Source organism: Cydia strobilella, chromosome Z (genome assembly GCF_947568885.1).
Source record: "Cydia strobilella chromosome Z, ilCydStro3.1, whole genome shotgun sequence".
Taxonomy (NCBI): Eukaryota; Metazoa; Arthropoda; class Insecta; order Lepidoptera; family Tortricidae; genus Cydia; species Cydia strobilella.
Genome location: NC_086068.1, coordinates 29,823,942 through 29,844,716, shown reverse-complemented (window position 1 = coordinate 29,844,716; position 20,775 = coordinate 29,823,942). Strand labels below are relative to the sequence as shown.

The following is a 20,775-nucleotide window of genomic DNA, read 5'->3' as shown; positions in this document are numbered from 1 at the left end:
ATTCGGCCCTCCCACGTTTGGTAGGAGTCGGCTAAGCGCACCGGCTGCTCCCAGAAGCCTAGGAGTCAGGCGCTTGAAGTGCTCCTTGAAGTTCCACCGGCTGTCGAGGACGAGTCCCAGATATTTCAACGTCGACCCAACGCCGATGGGAACTCCACTCACCACAAGTTGAGCGCCAGCTGGAGGTGCTTTTCGGGGTCCATGAAAGCAGATGGCCTCCGACTTATGGAGAGCCACCTCTAGACCCAGCCTACGGATCCTTGTAACCACTTGAGCCACTCCCGCCGTTGCCTTTAGTGACGCCTCCCTGAAGGTACTAGCCTTCGCTGTAACTAGGGTGTCGTCGGCATAGCACGTCAGTTCAATCCCCGGAAGATTTCTGCCGCGCAGCACCCAGTCATACCCAATATTCCACAGGAGTGGTCCTAGGACCGATCCCTGCGGAACGCCGCACGACATGGTTTTCAGGTCCCATCCATTATCATTTGGCACTGGGTACTTGACAGCCCTCTCTGATAAATACGCCTCGATAATCTTGCGCAAGTACCTCGGCACCGTGTGGTGTCTGAGTGCCTCCTTGATGCAGCCCCAAGGCAGGGTGTTGAATGCGTTTGATATGTCCAAAGATACTGCGAGGACCACCCCGCCTTGGGACACTGCCTCCTCTCTCAGGGTCTTAACTCTGGCGATCGCGTCAACTGTGGATCGGAAGCGACGGAAACCGAACTGATTGTGGCTAAGATTTGGCCCCACATTTTCGAGATGCTTAACGAGACGAAGCGAGATAATACGCTCGAAGAGCTTGCTCACCTCGTTGAGCAAAACGATTGGTCGATAAGCCGATGGTGAGTCGACCGGACGTCCTATCTTTTGCATAAGCACCAGTTTCCCTGTTTTCCACGTCCGCGGAAACCGGCCCTGTTCGAGACATGCACTGAATAGTGCTCTCACCCGGGGTCCAAGTGGACCTAGTGCTAGTACCCAAGCACGGCCTGGTATGCCATCGGGGCCTGGTGCTTTATTTTTTAGTTTTAGCCGGAGCACAGCGGCACCCAGTTCGCCCTCGGTAACCTCTGGTATGTTGGTATCGTCTGCACCAGCGTCAATCGGCGCCATCGGGGGTGGTGTGAACTCTGCGGTATCCGGAAAAAGAGTGTTTACCACCCTCTGCAGAAGTTGGGACTGAAGAGTCTGTGTCAGCGGGGGTGTCCATGGTCTGAGTTTATTCCTCACCATCTTATACGGTCGCCCCCAAGGATCTGTATTGAGACTCTCCAGCATTTCTTTCTCAGCCCGGTCTTTAGCTCGGCCAATAGCCGTCTTAAGAGAGACAGCTAGCTCTCTGTACGTTGCATAGAGATGTGCCTCCTCGTTAGCATCTCGCCGTTGCCGCCTGCGACTCCTTGTGTACTGGCGTCGCGCTGCGACACACGATTCTCGCAGTTGTGCCAGTTCTGCAGACCACCAGTACACCTTGCGTTGCGGGAGAAAGGGCCCCATTCGAGGCATGGCAGCATCACAGGTTTCGGTCATGGCATCTCCTAGCCATGAGGCTTCAGCTTCGATGTCTAAAGAACCTTCGGGTGCCGGCAGCCAGGCCTTAACGAGGGCCGCCTCCTCCAGTACTTCACGGTCTAGTCGTTTTAGCGCCCATCGAGGGTTGTTTCCCCTTGGAGGAATTCTAGGGCCTATCGCTACGGTCGAGGGTGTAGAGATATTGAACCTAATGTAGCGATGGTCCGAAAGTGTCTCTACATCCTCCAAACATTTCCAGTCGTGTAATCGCCGTGCCAGAGGAGCGCTCGCAAACGTAATGTCGACAATTGAACCACCCTGTTGCCGCACACATGTGTTTACGGTCCCCCGATTCATTACAACCAACCCGTACGCAACGGCCCACTCCTCCAGGCACCGTCCTTTAGGATTGGTTACCGCAGAACCCCACCCCCTGGACTTCGCATTAAAATCTCCAGCAACCAAAACAGGTGTGGGGTGCAGTTGCCTAACTATGGTACCCACTTCTAACAGAAACTGCTCGAAATTCGCCAGACTATCGTTGGGCGAGAAGTAGATGCCAACGACTGCAATGGTCTGGCATGTCGCTGCTACAAAACCATGACCCCTTATGACGCCTTGAAAAGGTGGGGAGCTAGCAGTGCTCCGCGACACCAGGGCCACGGTATTGTCTAGGTCCCCGACCCATTCTGCTCTCGCAGGAACAGAGTATGGCTCTGCTATCACCGCTATATTTATTAACCACTGCGCCATACTCTGGGATAAGAGGTCCTGAGCCCTGGCGCAGTGATTAAGATTCGTCTGCAGAACTTGGATGGCCATATTTAATTCGTGTCCATTCCTGAAGCCCCCTGTGTCACATCCACAGTAGCAGTGGACGGGTTGACAGGCTGCGAGGAGGCCCGGGAGCCATCGCCAGCCTTTGTCTTCGTTCTCTTGGGTGGGGCAGTACAGCTCTTGTTCCCTATCCTATGACCCGCCTCTTTGCCCAACGTTGCACAAACGCTACAGTGTGGCGTCGCCGAGCATGCTTTCGCCTTGTGCCCTGTCTGGCCGCAACGGTAGCATAGTTCGGACCTGTCGATGTCGGAAGGACATTTCGCCCTCACGTGACCCGGCTCCAAGCACCGGTCTTTCTTTTCTCATTCTAATCTCCCTGGATTATTGTTGTAGGAAGAGTTGTATCCTGATCTATTGGGTGCCGGGGTCTTGTTGATTGTTTTCTTCTTTTGATTGACCATTTGTATGTTTTCTGCCTCTGGTTGAATATTTTTTGTGTCTTTTGCGGCGTTTTCTAGAGCAGTCGCTAACTTAATTGCCCTTTGTAAGGTCAACCTCTCCTCTGCTAATAGTTTACTAATAATGTTTTCATTTTTTAATCCACATACTAATTTCTCTCTTAATGCGTCATCCAGGAAAGTTTTAAAATCACATTTAGCAGCTACTCTTTTTATTTCTACCATAAAATCGTTGATAGATTGTTGTTCATTTTGTTGGCACCGGTAGAAATCGAATCTCCACGCAATAATGCTCTTTTCTACATAGTGCTCCTTCAATGTTTTTATTAGCTCTTCGTACGTTTTAACTTTAGGTACCTCAGGGGACAACAAATTTTTGAGCACGCCGTAACATTCTGGGCCGATTAATGTGATTAACAATGCTACTTTTTTGCTATTTACAATGAAGAATTGCTCCATTCTTTCAATATAGGCAACAAAATCGTCTCCTTGGCGATAATTTTCTATATTACCTATCATAGCCATGGTTTTGTTTATCCCGTCGCCAATATAATATTCTTACACTTAATAAAACACTGCTTTATGTACTTTTTAATCATCCAAACTTATGATCCGCCATTGAACCATACAATCAACCTCGTCTTATCATTATCTATGCGAACTAAGCGCTATTTGAGTTACATGGATACACGTTACATACATACATACATACATACGGGTCAAACTGAGAACCACCTTTTTTTTGAAGGCGGTTAAAAAAAAATGTGCCTATTTGCGCATTATACAATTTAGCAGTAAATTTTTATTGATCAGTTATGTTTAGCAACTACTTTCTTTCACATGCGTCAACCAATGCCTACATAAAGTCAACACCAACTTCCAAATAACAGTGCCAATATCTTGGCTTTACAACAGAACACCTTTAGTTCCATCACACTGCTGACCTCATCGCCCAGTCCGAAACCTCCTTGAATTGCAGTTACGTATAGGACGGTGCTCTCTCTAGCACCCAGCCCTCAAACGCCTTCTGGACAACTCAGGTTCCGGTTACGACCGCCAACTCATGTGATGAACCTCTCCAATAACTCAACAACCTGTTCTTAATTCTTAATAGTATCTTTAGCTACTGCTGTTATTTTGAAATAGCATGAACTTCACGTTTTGTCTCGTATGTCAACGTCATAAAACCAAAAGCGGTATACGTAAAGAAATCTATTCTCATAATTTATATCATGAATATCATATTTTCCTAAATAGAACCCATCGCTCTGGCTTTGTATGGTGCACTTAACCAAAACAAATCATAAATTTTCAATTTCCAGTGACAGTCTGACAACCAGTAAATATGCAGCTCATCTCAGCTTCTGTAAACAAACTAAGGCACCCACGTTTGAGAAACCGCAGCTCCTGTCCCGTCTCGCAGCAACTATCTTAATTCTTCATGGTGCAAAGGATGATTGTAAACGTGTTTTAGATTTACAACATTAACAACAACCTTTCCACGAAAATTTCACACAACATAACATAAAGAGTAATGCAAAAACTGGATCACAATTTACAAAATATCAGATAGGTATGTCAACTGTCATTGCACTTCACTGTCTTAAAGCACCCCGAATATGAGACTTAACTTACAAACCGAATATTCAAAATACCTGTCACTTCCGTCAACACTTCATTTTCTCACCGCTTTGCAATTTTCTTGCATCCCCGTATTTACAACCGATTAATCAGGCTTTATAAATTTCAGGGACACTCAGTAATTGAAGCAAAAAAGCTACTATTAAAGTGCATGATGCATCTATCCTATTCAGAGACAGAGAATCTCATAAGGATACCTTATTGATACACGCTACACAAACATACACATCTATCCCGCGCAACACACACACACACACACACACACACACACACACACACACACAAGCATACTTACATTTTATTATATCCTAATAATATTCTACTCTGTAATGCTCTCTAATAGCTATTTAAGAATTTAGAATTACTTGTTATTTAAAATTTTCAATCTCTCCTTCACGGAATAGGCATTGCCTACAGTGGAGGTCAGCAAAATCTGTATCCATGTGAATATTTACCGGAAATAAAAGATTTAAAAAAATTTTTATTCATTCCTGCCCAGTGTAAACATAATATGTTATCCGAACCAACATGTCACATTTATGCAGTATAATAGCTCTGTTCAAGTGAACGGAAATAATGTTCACAATTATTGTCGGCTAGAGCAAGCATAGCTTCATGAACACAGAGATACTGTTACACAAATAAAAAATGTCCCCTAAAAGTCCGGACCTCAAACATATTGAAAATTTGTGGGGAGAAAAGGTCCAGGAGTGGGATCGGGACCAGTGTAGGACAAAACAAGCATTGAGACGCCATGCAATCACTGTGTTGGAGTCATTTAGGGGCCGCGATTACTGTGCAAAACTTGTTGGTTTCATGCAAAACCGTCTGCGCGCGGTGAGAGGATATACAAAATATTGATGGAATTTATTTGGATTGTTATTGCACTGCTTGGACTTGGTGGCGAAGATGACTACCTTTTTCGTTCCCGACAACTACTTACGTGGTCGAAGGCTCGCCTCCTTTCACACGATAGCACACCAGTACTCTCCAATCGTCCGCTTTTGGACACTCCTCAACAAGTTTTTTATCTTTTTTTACGTTTTTGTAAATCAACATAGGTAGCTTATTAATTATTGCCATATTTATCGTATAACTTTATTACCTATAACTTTAATTGCTTAATTTTACAGCGCATTGGCGCCCCTTAGCTGCAATGCTGTAAAATTTTATTACAATAAATATCAATATCAAATAAGAGAGACCACTTAGTTAAGTAATTGATTTAAAATAATAAGAAAAACATTCGTTTGGTTTTATTTTGAACCAAAATAATGAAAGCATGATTTTGTAGTGCCTCTGGTATGTTTGCGGAGGCACAAGTTGACAGCTTTGCGGCGATAATGCGCAAGAGGTGCGCTTCACTGATGCGTCGCCTGCGCGGCAGCCCCAACAGCATTCTGGGCGTGTTCATGGAGCGCGAAAATGGCCCCATGCTCAACCGTTGGCAGGGGTTGCATGCACTCGCCGTCTAGTTTTTAGTTTTAGTTTTTAGTTTTAGTTTTTATGCGCTACTAACACTAGTAATAAGATTGAAATGTTTGCTAACCATGTATGGACCTTTTAGTCTGCAATAAATGTTTTTTTTTTTTTTTATAATTATCGTAACTCAACTTTCAGTAAAAACTAGTACATGTAAAAAACTCGTATCTTACAAATAGTGAGTTTAATAAAAAATATTTACGTAAGTTAATAAAATATTTGTAAAATTTAAACTTATTATCGAACTTATTAGATCAATTTAAGGATGTTTAAGGATTCATAATGATGCTGCGCCAGCACCGCGCAGCCGCGCGCGCGCCGCTGCCCGCGCCGCCCGGCCGACCCGCGCTTCTGACTTGTGGATAATGTAATCGTCGAAATATCGATTGGTCATCATAGGAAACACGTCATTAGTGCGGTGTATATTCCACCGCAGCAGCCTTCATTAACTTATGAAATACACTTTGAACAGTTACAAGAGCTGCTTTTAGAGGCTAAAATAAGTAGTTACTGGATTGTCGGAGATTATAATTACTCCTCGCTCGCTTGGCAAGATCAAGGAAATCATTTAAGTATAATATCAAACGAACATATATCCCTTCGTGAAAAGTGCCGCAAAGATTTTATCACGATAAATAACCTTACTCAGTATAATATATTTCAACACAAAGGGGGAAAGGTTTTAGATTTATTCCTCACCGACGTACCTGCTACCGAGCTCCCATCACCCTTGTACCCCCTGATGACCATCACCCTCCGTTTTATGTTTTAGTACGATTTAAGAATTGTAACGTAGTAACGTTACGTAACCTAGGTTACATTTATAAAAATTAAATAAAATGATCGTACTACAGCCCAGGTTTCGATCGAATCGAAGGCTTTCTCGTAGTCCACAAACGCTAAGCAGAGAGGCAGGTTATACTCTTCAGTATTCTGTATTACCTGCCGGAGCGTATGGATGTGGTCTACGGTACTAAAGCCTCTTCGGAAGCCGGCTTGTTCAGGAGGCTGGGAATCATTTAGCCTGCGTGCGAGACCGTTTGTAATGACTCTTGAAAACAGCTTATAGACCTGGCTCAGAAGTGAGTCAGAGTTTTAGTTCGCGTTCCATCAATTAACCGGTTTCTAATAAACGAATTAATAAAACGGTTTTGGAACGACGTTAACAGGTAATTCAATACCGGTTCCGAGCCCTGAATAGTAGTATGATAGCAAAGGTTTTGATTTGATACAGGTAAAAACTGGTACCTATTCGGTGTAAATATAAATTTCGTCAGTGAAAATGTGTTCGGCTACAAATAAAGTGAACTAGATGTGTGAATATCAATAATATGTGCCGAGATAGGACCATTAAGTGAAGTGAACCCCCCAAAAGACGGACAATCTTGGGCAGTGTTATTTAACGCAGCATTAATAAGGAATTTTGGGCCTATTACTAACGACGTGATATACCTACCGGCTGAACTGATACTGTGAAATAAGCCGATCTAGGGAACCATTAGTTCAAGTTGTTGAGCTTAGCACTGACGCACACAAGAAACTGCGTGAAATTGCTATTGAAAGAGGAGATAAAAAATGCAGTAACGTCTAAAGATTATGTAGCTTCAGAAGCAATTTATCATAAATCTTGTTAACTCGCATACACCACAACTATCAGGCAATGACCAGATAAAATGAAATAAAAATTGACGACTATAGTACAGCAGAGAAGTTGTCATTAACAAGCTTTACGACTTTACAAGAAGATGTATTCATAAATAAACCCAAGAGTAAAACCTCAAAGTGCTCTATTTACTTGCGAAACTTATTTCTTACTTATTAGATGTCGTCAGCGTAACTAACAGATTCTACAAAGAAAAAAATTCAATATAACTTAAGTAAAGAGTTTTCATCCGGTATATCACGTCGTTTAATAATGAATAATAGGCTCAAAATTCCTTATTAATGCAGCATTAAAATTAAATAATACTGCCCATGATTGTCCATCGTTTGGGGGGTGTACTTTACTTAATGGTCCTATCTCGCAACATATTATACACATATCTAGTTTACATTGTATAGTTGCATCATCTTGATTTGTAGCCGAACACATTTTCACTAAAGAAATTACTATTTAAACCGAATGCTAGTTTTTACCTGTAACATATCAACATTAATATTACTATTATACTACAATTATTCTAAATTATTGCTAAAATTATTAAAATATACTAAAAGCATAATTTTTGTACCATACAACTTCTATTTGAAGCTTTTTCTTCTGTACGAAGTTATTTAGTCAACGGTGAATTTTAACGGAAGTAAAATAAATTCATATTTCCATGTGTTTTCAGTGATCAGACCCATACAAACTATACGTCAAATTAAAGATAATTTAATACACTATTTTGTCTCATTTAAAACTTTTTTGTAATGTTCAAGATATTTTCTAAAAACCAGATATTAAAAAAAAGTATCACAAAAAATTTAAAAAAAAATCAATATTTCTTTAATTACTTATTTACGGTTGACTTTATCGATCAAATATGTGAACAAAATTTCAAGCACACATATGGAGCTTTTGTTCACAAAAAATAGTAATGAATTCGGACAAATATTTCTTCAGTTATGGTTGATTTTTTAAAACTCAATATCCGCCATCTTGGATTGGCGGCCATTTTGGTTAGCTACCATTTTGAGATGGCAATCATGGTTTTTTTAACATCATAATAAGCCTATCTAACTGCTGTGAAAAGGAAATTTGGTACCCCCAAATTATACTATTTTCCAAAATTTGGCTAGCTGGCCCATGGACTAATGCGATCGAGACATTTATTAATGAGACCTACTTATCACTTTTAAAGGATTTTAAATGGACTATTTACCTACTATATTTTTAAATATTTATGTAATTGTTATTGTTTCACTAGCTGTATGATTATTGTTGATTAATAAGTTTGGCTCGACTAAGAGTCATTATAACAGTAGTAGGCCTATTGTCGCTATCAGCCTTATTGTCGAGAGCATTAGGTTCAGTTTTACATTCTATTGTTTGACCTACTTCTTCGCACGCGTCCTTGAACTCGCTGTCGGCATCAGCTGACGCTGGCTGTATCGAATCCGAGGACGATGCATTACCACTAGTTTCACACTTAATTAAATGGCGTCGATTGCGCCTGACCCTACCACCTAATTTATTTTCTATTACGTATGAGCGAGCAGCGGCGGCTGGTGATTCTATATTATGGGTGTTCGTTCACTTTCACAGTAAAAAACTACACATTCAATTAACCGACACAAAATACGGTCATTGAACTCTCTTATAGAATTTCGCTATTACGAATATCTTGACGACCGATAGACGCTAACTGCAGTTCATTTTACAAATGGATTCTAGGTTGTGAATGTTGTTTTAAAATTTTATGGAAATATGTGCTAAATTGTTAACACATCGGTTTCGGTCCAAGCAAACTCACCGCACAGCCGTCGCCCGGCCCGCCCGCGCCCGCTCCAAACAAGACATATGTACTTAGGTAGGTAACACGATAAACTAAAACACCTAGTTACTTTTATCACAGCGACATAACACAACCACGGTGTTTTTGCATATTGATCTTATTTAATGACATATAAGTTTTTGTTTTTGACGAACATTGTTACGAAAGTTCAAGGTTTTCCTTTTATATTGAACTCGAGTCGATTTTGTAAACTTTTTTCACATTCTCCCGTTAAATTCATTCATTTTAAATACCTCACAACAAACAAATTATGTGCACTTACTGCTTAAACTCTTGGTTAATTATTTATAATAAAAAAATGCCAAAATTCCATTCACGCGCGTACTTTAAAATTGACTACTAACTAAGGTCTGTTTACAAACAAGTGACAATATGGCACGCACAATGCGCGCGCATTCGACGAGAGGGCGCAAGGTCAAACGGGCTACGGAGCGCCGCTCCAATTTTACCTCTTTCTTCATAGAAAATCTTCTGTTTCACGTGCGGAACTGTAGCGAAACTTCTCTTTCGCTCTCATTGAATTTCCTATTGATTTTATGTACTAAATCTTTTTCATAGGAGCGCAATCCAAAGCGCTCCGCTTCGCGCGTTACCTATGATTCCTATGAAATTATAGGGATAGGCCGAGTAGTATAGGCCGTCTATAAACTTATAATGAATAAAGGTAATTATTTAATTGGTATTTTACTTTTGTACGATAGATCTTAAAGAGTAATATATTAATTAGGCACTATAATTTCATTATGATTATTTATGGGAGTGCACTGCACAAGCGCTCCTTAGAGGAAGCCGCGCCTGTGAGCGAGGCGTCTCGGCGTTACCGGTCTATAACAGTAGCTCGAGTTCTCGTCTTTCCGTTTCCGTCCAAACATACAACTTCATCGCCTGCCTTAAGCGAAGGGAGTGTCCTTGTATGTTTGTCGTAATATTCTTTTACTTTTATTTGATTACGCAACATTGTGGAATGTTCTGATGGGTCAATTGGCCGCGGGGTCAATAACCTAGGGTGCACCGGGAGCTTACATTTGAGTTGACGACCCATCACAACCTGTGCAGGAGAGCTTAAACCGTCCCTAGGAGTATTAAGATAGTTTAATAAGGCTAAATAAAAATCCCCGTTTGTATTAATCGCTTTCTTAAGAAGTGATGTTACTGTCTGTACTGCGCGTTCGCTCTTGCCATTCGACTGAGCATAGTTCGGCGATGACGTAACATGATTGAACCCCCATTGTCTAGCAAACATTTTAAACTCCCGACTGCTATATTGAGTTCCGTTGTCACTAATCAGCGTTTCTGGGATGCCATGGCGCGAGAAAACTTCTTTCATGCTTTAAATTACTACTTTAGATTTTATATTTGGCAAATTACATACCTCCAAATACTTCTACAAAGTTAGAGTAGTAGTCCACAATAATTAAAAAATAATTCTTTTTTAACTCAAATATATCGGAGCCGATTTTTTGCCATGGCAGCTCAGGAATCTCAACTGGAATCAGTGGTTCTCTCGCGGGAGCGTTTAGACTCTCCTGACAGGTGCGGCAGCGCTTCACAAAAAGTAGGAATTGCTGTTTCCAATCCCACCGCTGCCACCATGTTATGAAACACGTCAATGTAAAACAGCAACTGTTTATTCAACATGAATGCAGGTACCATGTACAAATAATAATTACCCACAACAGATCATTTTGGAGACTATATGTAGAGAAATAAAATTGTTATAAAAACTCTTTATAGCTCTTTATCAAAACACTTGTTATAAAAGTCTTTATTTTATTATTAGTCGTGCATTTAGTATTGTCATCAAGAAATCAAGCACTTACATTTAAAAAAGTGACATTTGATGAAGTGGAACTGCTGATGATGATCAGAATGGAACTCTTTAATTACCCATAGTTTACGTTTGGCGATTTGTCCTCTTCTTTATGTTTGTTAAGCAACTTAAGTTTTTAAGACATATTTTCGTCAAGCTCAAGTTCTGATGATGAGACCCACGAGGAACCGAGGTAACTCCTCAAATGTGAAAGGCATACCTACATCAGCTGCTCTCTATAAACATGCACTTCGAGCTTACCAAGCGGGCCATATATGGGGAAACGATCTGAAACCAGAATTTTCCATACCATGTCCATCTTCTTGGGGATGGACTAAGGAAAAAGAGAGTTGGACTCCAGAATGGTCGGCAGTTACAGCGATTTGGTCGCAATTAAGCCTCTTGGACCATTGTGGCTGCAAATCTGGCTGCGAAACTATGCGCTGTGGGTGTCGTCGCGTCAGCTTACTAGCTTACCATGCACAGCCCAGTGTAAATCATGCAAAGGTGGCTGTACAAATCAAAAGTAAGTCAATGTAATTTTCAATCCAGGGTTATTTGGCATGCTGACCACTGATTATAGGTCTGGCACAAAATTATAGGTTTAATGGTAATCAACTAGGCACAAAAATAATTCATGTATGATCAGTGATTTTGTAGTATTGGAATGGTACGATTACTTCAAAACGACTTTTCTTTTTCAGTTCTACATCTACCGGTGAACCCGAAGAGGGCATTTAAGTTGTTTGTTTACAAATGTAGTCACTTTAAATAAAAATAATTTCTACTTTAGGTTTGTTATATTTTTTTGTAATTCAGCACCAGGAAAAAACTTTATTTAGTTTTTATTTATTAAAATAAATTTGGGTGATTTCATTTCATATGACACATTTCATATTAAAATCAGTGCACTTACTGCGGTTGAAGATTTCTTTTAAATAAATTTATTTGTAAGAGTGTGCATAATTGAACCTAAATATTTCGTGAAGAATGAAAGGTATCGTTGTCGGTTTTTTTTGTAATACTTTTTATATACTCAGTACTATTTAAGAAATTATGTAAAAACTATCAATCGAGCAAGGAAAAAAACTTAAGATGCCGTTTTTTGTCAAAAGTATTCAGTATATGTTTTTTGCGTATTTTTTTATATGAGTGTATATTTATTTATTTTTTTTGAGATATTAAACATTGAAATCCATCAAATAGATTTGCTTGTAGAATTTTTTAAAATATATTTTAAAGAAATTTACACACATTCAAACTTTCATATTTCGTGAAGTATGAGAGGTATCGGTGTCGGGCTTTTTTTTATATTACTTGTTATTTATTCAGTAATATATACATGCATTAAACTATTCATGTTGCATATATTTTTTTTGAGAAATCAAGTAAAAACTATCAATCGAGTATAAAAAAAAACCTTACGATGCCGTTTTTTGTCGAAAGTATTCAGTATATATTTTTTGTAAGTAATGTATACAATGAGCTATCAAACATTTGAGATATCAAACATTGAAATCGGTCAAATAGTTTTGCGTGTAGAATTTTTTAAAATATATTTTGAAGAAATTTACACTCACATTCAAACTTTCATATTTCGTGAAGTATGAGAGGTATCGGTGTCGGGTTTTTTTTATAATACTTGTTATTTGTTTATTAATATATACATGCATCAAACTATTTATGTGCCATACATTTTTTTTGAGAAATCAAGTAAAAACTATCAATCTTAAAAAAAAACTTAAGATACCGATTTTTGTCGAAAGTATTCAGTATATATTTTTTGAGTATTTTTTAAAAGTAATGTATATACCTATAATGAGCTTTCATTTGAGATATTACATATTTAAATCGGTTCATTGGTTTAGCTTGTTGAATTTTTTGAAATATTTTTTAAAGAAGTGGCATATTTAAATCTCTGTTCCTAAGGGGTGAAACTTGCGCTGCTGCGGGTCAAATCACTCAGTTTGGTCCCTACTAGCACTGTGCAAAGCGGCTTGCTTTTATCAAAAGGCCATAACAAGTATGACTATAGGAGAAAGGTGATATCAGATATATCACGTCTTTTTTGCAATGGAATTAGATGGTGTTTCTTACAAATACTTAAATAATTGGATGAACTAGGGATACTTCAGTTTATAGCATAAATATTTTATAATTTTTTTCTGAACGCGTTCAATTCGGTCAACGTAAGTATTATAGCAGGGGTTCCAGACCTGTGACGCGTACTCCAGTTTACTCCTCACATATGCGCAATAAAGCACTTTTAGGGTTTTAGCTTGGGTGAAGTATATAGAATTTCGCATTATAAAGCCCAGCGCTTTTAGTGCTCCAGTAATAATACTATCGATGTGCTTGTCAAATATAAGTTTAGAATCGTGAATAATACCCAAGTCCTTCATATAAGTTATTTTCTCAAGCGGGTGACCCTTTATTGTATATGATGTGGATGAGGTTACATTGCGTTGACGGGAAAATGTAATTGAAAGGCACTTGGAAGGATTAAGCTCTAACTTATTTATTTCACAGTACTCATCAAGACGTTCAAGATCGGACTGCAATAACATTGAGTCATGGTTGCATTTTATCTTGTTAATGATCTTCATGTCGTCTGCAAAGCAAAGAAGTTTAGAGTGCAAAAAACACTTGCCTATATCGTTAACAAAAATGTTGAATAATAACGGACCGAGCAGTGACCCTTGAGGGACGCCGCTTGGGACTGATACCCATCCAGATATATAGTTGTTAACCACGACAGCCTGAGACCTATATTTATATAAGAGGAGAACCATCTCAGTAAATCTCCATGTATTCCCATGTCATATAACTTTGATATAAGTAACCTATGATTAATCCTGTCGAAACACTAGCTGTAGTCAGTATATATGATGGCGGCCGAATATTGTTGATTAATAAGTTTACAAATATGTTTATAAATATAAGTTAATAATAACTTTGATGCTGCTAATGTGGTGACAAATATTGCTAATCAATTGACTTCTTCAGCCTACTGTTGCACTGCGATTTCTGGAAAAACAATAGGAACGCATGCGGAAGAAGCCGATGGCCGCATCGTACTTCACGCAAAAAATATGGCAGTACAAATCAGACGTATTTTAATTAGATCTTCCGATACAGATGTTTTGGTGTTATTGATATCATATCATCAAACTTTAACTGAGAGTGGCCTGCAAGAGTTATGGTTATTGACTGGAACTGCAAATAAACGCCGTTATGTCGAGGTTCATAAAATTGCAAATACTTTGGGTCCTGACAGATCGACTGCTCTTCGTGGCTTTCACGCCTTTACAGGGTGTGACACTACTTCTTACTTCCATACAAAAGGAAAGAAGTCTTGCTTCAAAACGTGGTTATCACACCCTGAAGTTACACCAGCTTTGAAAGAAATATCGCAGCCATTACAAAGTCTTCCTGAAGAAATCATGGCTATGCTGGAAAAGTTCACCTGCTACCTATATGACCCTCAAACAACGTATTCTTCGGTAAACTTGGTACGCAAAGAACTATTTGCTACTAAAAATAAATTGGTAACCAGCATCCCACCAACACCGGCAGCATTACATAAACACGCGCTCCGTGTCACATATCAAGCGGGCCACTTATGGGGCAATGCCCTTATTCTTGATGATGCCTCTGTGCCATTGCCATCCTCTTGGGGTTGGAAGTCATCTAATGACAGTTGGGAACCGCAATGGTCTGAAGCCAGGGAGATATGGCATGAATTACCATACCTGGACCATTGCGGCTGTAAAAAAGGTTGCGAAACAATGCGCTGCACGTGTCGGAGGGTGGGTCTACCCTGCACAGTGCAATGCAGCACATGCAAAGGCAACTGCAAAAACGAAAGGTACTTATAGATAAACTACGCCAAACTGTCCCGCCACTCCATTACTATTTCAATACTACACACATTGAAATAGTAATGGAGGGGCGAGACAGTTTGGCGTAGTTCATTTCTATATATTCAATTTAATTATATTAGGTAGGTATATTTTGTTCTGATTTCATATGAATTTTCTTTTTTTCACAGTTCAACCACATTGGACGAAAGTGAGAAAGAGGAGTAAATGTGGCGTCCCACAGGTAATGGCGGTTGGCGCTTAAGCTATTATTAACGCCGCTCCAATACTATCGCGGTGCTATGCGACGTAAGCGCCAGCCTCCATAAGGTTCCTTTTTCCGTGGAACGTCACAAATAATAAGCGGCAATACATTTATTTCTCAATAAATAAAGCAAATATGTATTCTGTTCTTTTTTTACCTTTAAATATAAAGAAATATCATCAAAGTTGTCAGTTTTGACGCGAGGGGAGTTTCGGACGGGAGTTACGCGCTTTTTGAAATGCGTATAGTTCAAGAACTACTCAACGGATTCTCAAGCAATTATTTTTATTTGGTATCTAATATTATTAGGTTCCATTTAAATGAAAGAATATGTGATCATACTATAGAACATTTAGTTATTTTCAGTAGAAGCAAAAAAATTAAAAAAAAAACATAATTTTCTTAATATTCGGCCGCCATCTTTAATTTCTTAAATGGTATATTTTTTTCCGATTACAGGTGTCAATACGAATTGATTGATATGTCAATCACTAAAATCGGTGCACCCGTTTTGTGTCTACAATTTTTTTTAATTTTGCAGTCGCCATTTTGGAAAAAGTCCGCCATCTTGAATTCTAGTGGATGAAATTTGTGTTTCCTCGGATGAAATCATTCAGATTGGTCCCTAGTATCACTGGGCAAAGCGGCTTGCTTTCTGCATAAAGTGCAGTTTCATTTTGCTAACCACTATAGCTATATAGTTTATCGATCTTATCACATCACTAGATTATCGACATTCAATGTCGACTATTGCCCATCACTTTTCTGTCTGTGTACGTATTTAGAAACTTGACCCCGCCCCTAAAATTAGTGCGATAAGGACAACTGCAGCTTAGGCGAAAAATCCTACGTAAAAATCTCAAAATTCGAGGTTTTGTACTCGACTGTTTCCTCCTCCAAATCTTAACCAATCGTAACCAAATTTGGAAATCTAAATGATTATGAAATTGTTTGTGTCGGACTGTTTTGATTTTTTCGCTAATTGATATCAGTTTAGAATACCACGCCTCTTATTGCGGCATAGTCAGTGAGGCCATTTTTGGCCATGTTTGAAGGGCTCTAGCGCCTTAAAAAACAAAAATATCAAAAAAAAGCAAAACACACCGACACAGATATTGACAATATTAAACTGTGTTGAAAAAATCATTGCTCTAGCTTCAAAAACCACGGAGGAAACAGTCGAGTACGTTTGTATGGAGAAATGACCACTCATGTTGGCTCTTAAGCCCGTTATTATTTAACGTCACCATAGATTACCTAACAAGGGCTCACCAAAAACCAGTGCCATGGAACATATTATATGCTGATGACGTCGCCCTAATATCAGATAATGTCGAAGACCTCCAAAATCATCTAAACATTTGGACTAAATCATTAGAGGAAAATGGTTTGAGAGTAAGCCGTAAGAAAACAGAACACATGTCATGTTTGTTTGACGGTACAACAGATCCCAACTCAATCAAGGTCCCACTGCCTACAGTGAAAGAATTTAAATAAGTACTTAGGGTCGATAATCAGCAACGATGGTAAAATTGATAGAGACGTAACACATAGAAACACAGTAGGCTGGATGAAGTGGAGGCAGTTGACCGGTGTTGTGTGATAACAGAATGCCTTTAAAAATAAAGGGTAAATTATATAAAACCGCAGTGTGACCCGTCATACTTTATGGAACCGAATGCTGGACATCAACAAAACAACACGTTCAAAAACTGCATATAACAGAGATTTATGATATTTTGTGTTGAACTTACATTAACGTTCCTGCGTCTACGCTGACTCAAATTTACACATCGAAGCTTGAACTTGTAAAGTATATCCAATAATTAACTAAATTAACTACTCACCACCAGAGGGCGCTAAAATCAAAACAAGGAGACTAACAACTATAGACGTTCACAGCAGGACGATATACAAAGTAAATAAATAGTAATTATATTACATGCTAGAAAAACACCAACACGCATTAAAAAAAATGATGTGCAATGGATGCGACAGGAAGATTGATAGAGGAGAACTCGTGAACTTCACAAATTGTCCGAATCTTTAAAATTATGCTTGCTTGAATATGACCTCTGCGTATTATAGAGAGCAACAAGCAATTCTAAAGCAACAATGGACTTGCTCAGATTGCAATTTATCTTCACGGCGCCTCCGCAACGATAACACGCCAGTGACTCCTGCGGGCCTGAATAGAAGTACGCCTCAAACACTGGACCATACAAATGTGTCATGCGATGAATCTATAAACGACAGTAACGCAGTCGGAGACACTCAATACTCTCCTAACACAATGAAAACTCCACCATGTTCCATCTTACGAAAAAATGAATCGTCGGATCATGGCGGGAACGTCACACTAGATCAACTTAGCCAATTGCTTTACCTGAAACTAACACTACAGAAACAATCGATTGTCGTAGATATTAGTGCCCAAATAAAATCCGAAATGAGAGCCCTTATTAAGCAAGAAATCCAAGGCTACCTTAAAAACATGAAATCGGAAATAAAAAATATAAACACGAATCAAAACCATTTAAAGTTAGAAATTGAATCTCTAAAGTTAAAAATCAACTCTCTAGAAGCGGAATGCTCTATGCTAAAAACAGAAACAAATAATAAAACTCCCAAGCAAAAAAAATCATCCGGCGATCTAGGACAATCCAGTAATTTACTGTCATCATCGAGGCTAGAAACGGCATTAAATACCCTACCAAATCCCGAAACTGATCATGGTAATTCATCAACGACAGGTATTCGTAGTCAAAGTGGAAGAAACATCTGTGAAAACGACAGTAAAATTGATGGGTCTCATCATTTAGACGACTTGAAGCCAAGAAACCAAGTAATTATTCTGAGTAGCAATAAAAAACACCAGATTCTACGCATCGCTAATAACACGCTCTCACCTAATACACAGATTTGTCACTATATTAAACCAAACTGTGATACTGAAATGTTGCTAAATGAAATACACCTGCAAACAAATCTACTCACGGATCAAGATTTCTGTATTATACTTTTTGGCGAGGAGGATTTTAAAACTTCAAAGAACTATCATAGTCTGGTAATTCACATTAGAGAAAAGTTAATCGATTTAAAACATACAAGTTTTATATTGTGTCTGCCGACGTATAAATGTGACGATGCCAGCCGCCTCTATAATTGGCGAATTGAACTTTTTAATCACTTAGAGACGTAACACATAGAAACACAGTAGGCTGGATGAAGTGGAGGCAGTTGACCGGTGTTGTGTGATAACAGAATGCCTTTAAAAATAAAGGGTAAATTATATAAAACCGCAGTGTGACCCGTCATACTTTATGGAACCGAATGCTGGACATCAACAAAACAACACGTTCAAAAACTGCATATAACAGAGATTTATGATATTTTGTGTTGAACTTACATTAACGTTCCTGCGTCTACGCTGACTCAAATTTACACATCGAAGCTTGAACTTGTAAAGTATATCCAATAATTAACTAAATTAACTACTCACCACCAGAGGGCGCTAAAATCAAAACAAGGAGACTAACAACTATAGACGTTCACAGCAGGACGATATACAAAGTAAATAAATAGTAATTATATTACATGCTAGAAAAACACCAACACGCATTAAAAAAAATGATGTGCAATGGATGCGACAGGAAGATTGATAGAGGAGAACTCGTGAACTTCACAAATTGTCCGAATCTTTAAAATTATGCTTGCTTGAATATGACCTCTGCGTATTATAGAGAGCAACAAGCAATTCTAAAGCAACAATGGACTTGCTCAGATTGCAATTTATCTTCACGGCGCCTCCGCAACGATAACACGCCAGTGACTCCTGCGGGCCTGAATAGAAGTACGCCTCAAACACTGGACCATACAAATGTGTCATGCGATGAATCTATAAACGACAGTAACGCAGTCGGAGACACTCAATACTCTCCTAACACAATGAAAACTCCACCATGTTCCATCTTACGAAAAAATGAATCGTCGGATCATGGCGGGAACGTCACACTAGATCAACTTAGCCAATTGCTTTACCTGAAACTAACACTACAGAAACAATCGATTGTCGTAGATATTAGTGCCCAAATAAAATCCGAAATGAGAGCCCTTATTAAGCAAGAAATCCAAGGCTACCTTAAAAACATGAAATCGGAAATAAAAAATATAAACACGAATCAAAACCATTTAAAGTTAGAAATTGAATCTCTAAAGTTAAAAATCAACTCTCTAGAAGCGGAATGCTCTATGCTAAAAACAGAAACAAATAATAAAACTCCCAAGCAAAAAAAATCATCCGGCGATCTAGGACAATCCAGTAATTTACTGTCATCATCGAGGCTAGAAACGGCATTAAATACCCTACCAAATCCCGAAACTGATCATGGTAATTCATCAACGACAGGTATTCGTAGTCAAAGTGGAAGAAACATCTGTGAAAACGACAGTAAAATTGATGGGTCTCATCATTTAGACGACTTGAAGCCAAGAAACCAAGTAATTATTCTGAGTAGCAATAAAAAACACCAGATTCTACGCATCGCTAATAACACGCTCTCACCTAATACACAGATTTGTCACTATATTAAACCAAACTGTGATACTGAAATGTTGCTAAATGAAATACACCTGCAAACAAATCTACTCACGGATCAAGATTTCTGTATTATACTTTTTGGCGAGGAGGATTTTAAAACTTCAAAGAACTATCATAGTCTGGTAATTCACATTAGAGAAAAGTTAATCGATTTAAAACATACAAGTTTTATATTGTGTCTGCCGACGTATAAATGTGACGATGCCAGCCGCCTCTATAATTGGCGAATTGAACTTTTTAATCACTTGCTATACCTAGATATTTGCACACACGGTCACGCCTATCTTATTGACTCTAATGAACGTCTCACATATGAGTATGTCATGTTCCACAAGCTTTCAGGAGACGTAAATTACCATGGTATGAAATGTATTTTCAGACAGATCGATGAAGCAATTTATGACATTCGAAACAAGGACCTGTATAACGAAAGTACGCTTGATAATGAATCTAATTCGATAAACCATTCTGTCTCGGAAACCGGGGAACAGCAGCTTTTTCGTACCTAGCTATATAAACATCCTTCACCAGAATATTGCCGGCCTAATAAACAAGACAGACATGCTAACAATTCGGCTAAATGAATTAGAATCAGAGAACGTAAATATAGACATTATATGTATCACAGAGCATTTTATAATGGCCAGCCACGAAGACCTCTTGACGATACCGAACTATGAGCTAGCAGCGTGTTTCTCACGGAAAAACAAACGCGGGGGGACGTGCATACTGGTAAAACATGGGCATCACTTTAAGGAATTACCAGAAATTGCAAAACACTCCATCCCGGGAATCTTTGAATGCTGTGCCGTAAAACTGACTGACCAAAAATCTATAATTGTTTGTGTATACAGGACTCCTAGTTTT

General features: G+C 39.0%; 1 protein-coding gene across 1 annotated transcript in view; it reads right to left on the bottom strand.

Annotated features, from left to right (window-relative positions):
* Nucleotides 1-20,775, bottom strand: part of LOC134754446 (large ribosomal subunit protein eL33) — a 59,694-nt gene that overhangs the window by 19,893 nt on the left and 19,026 nt on the right. The window lies entirely within an intron of this gene.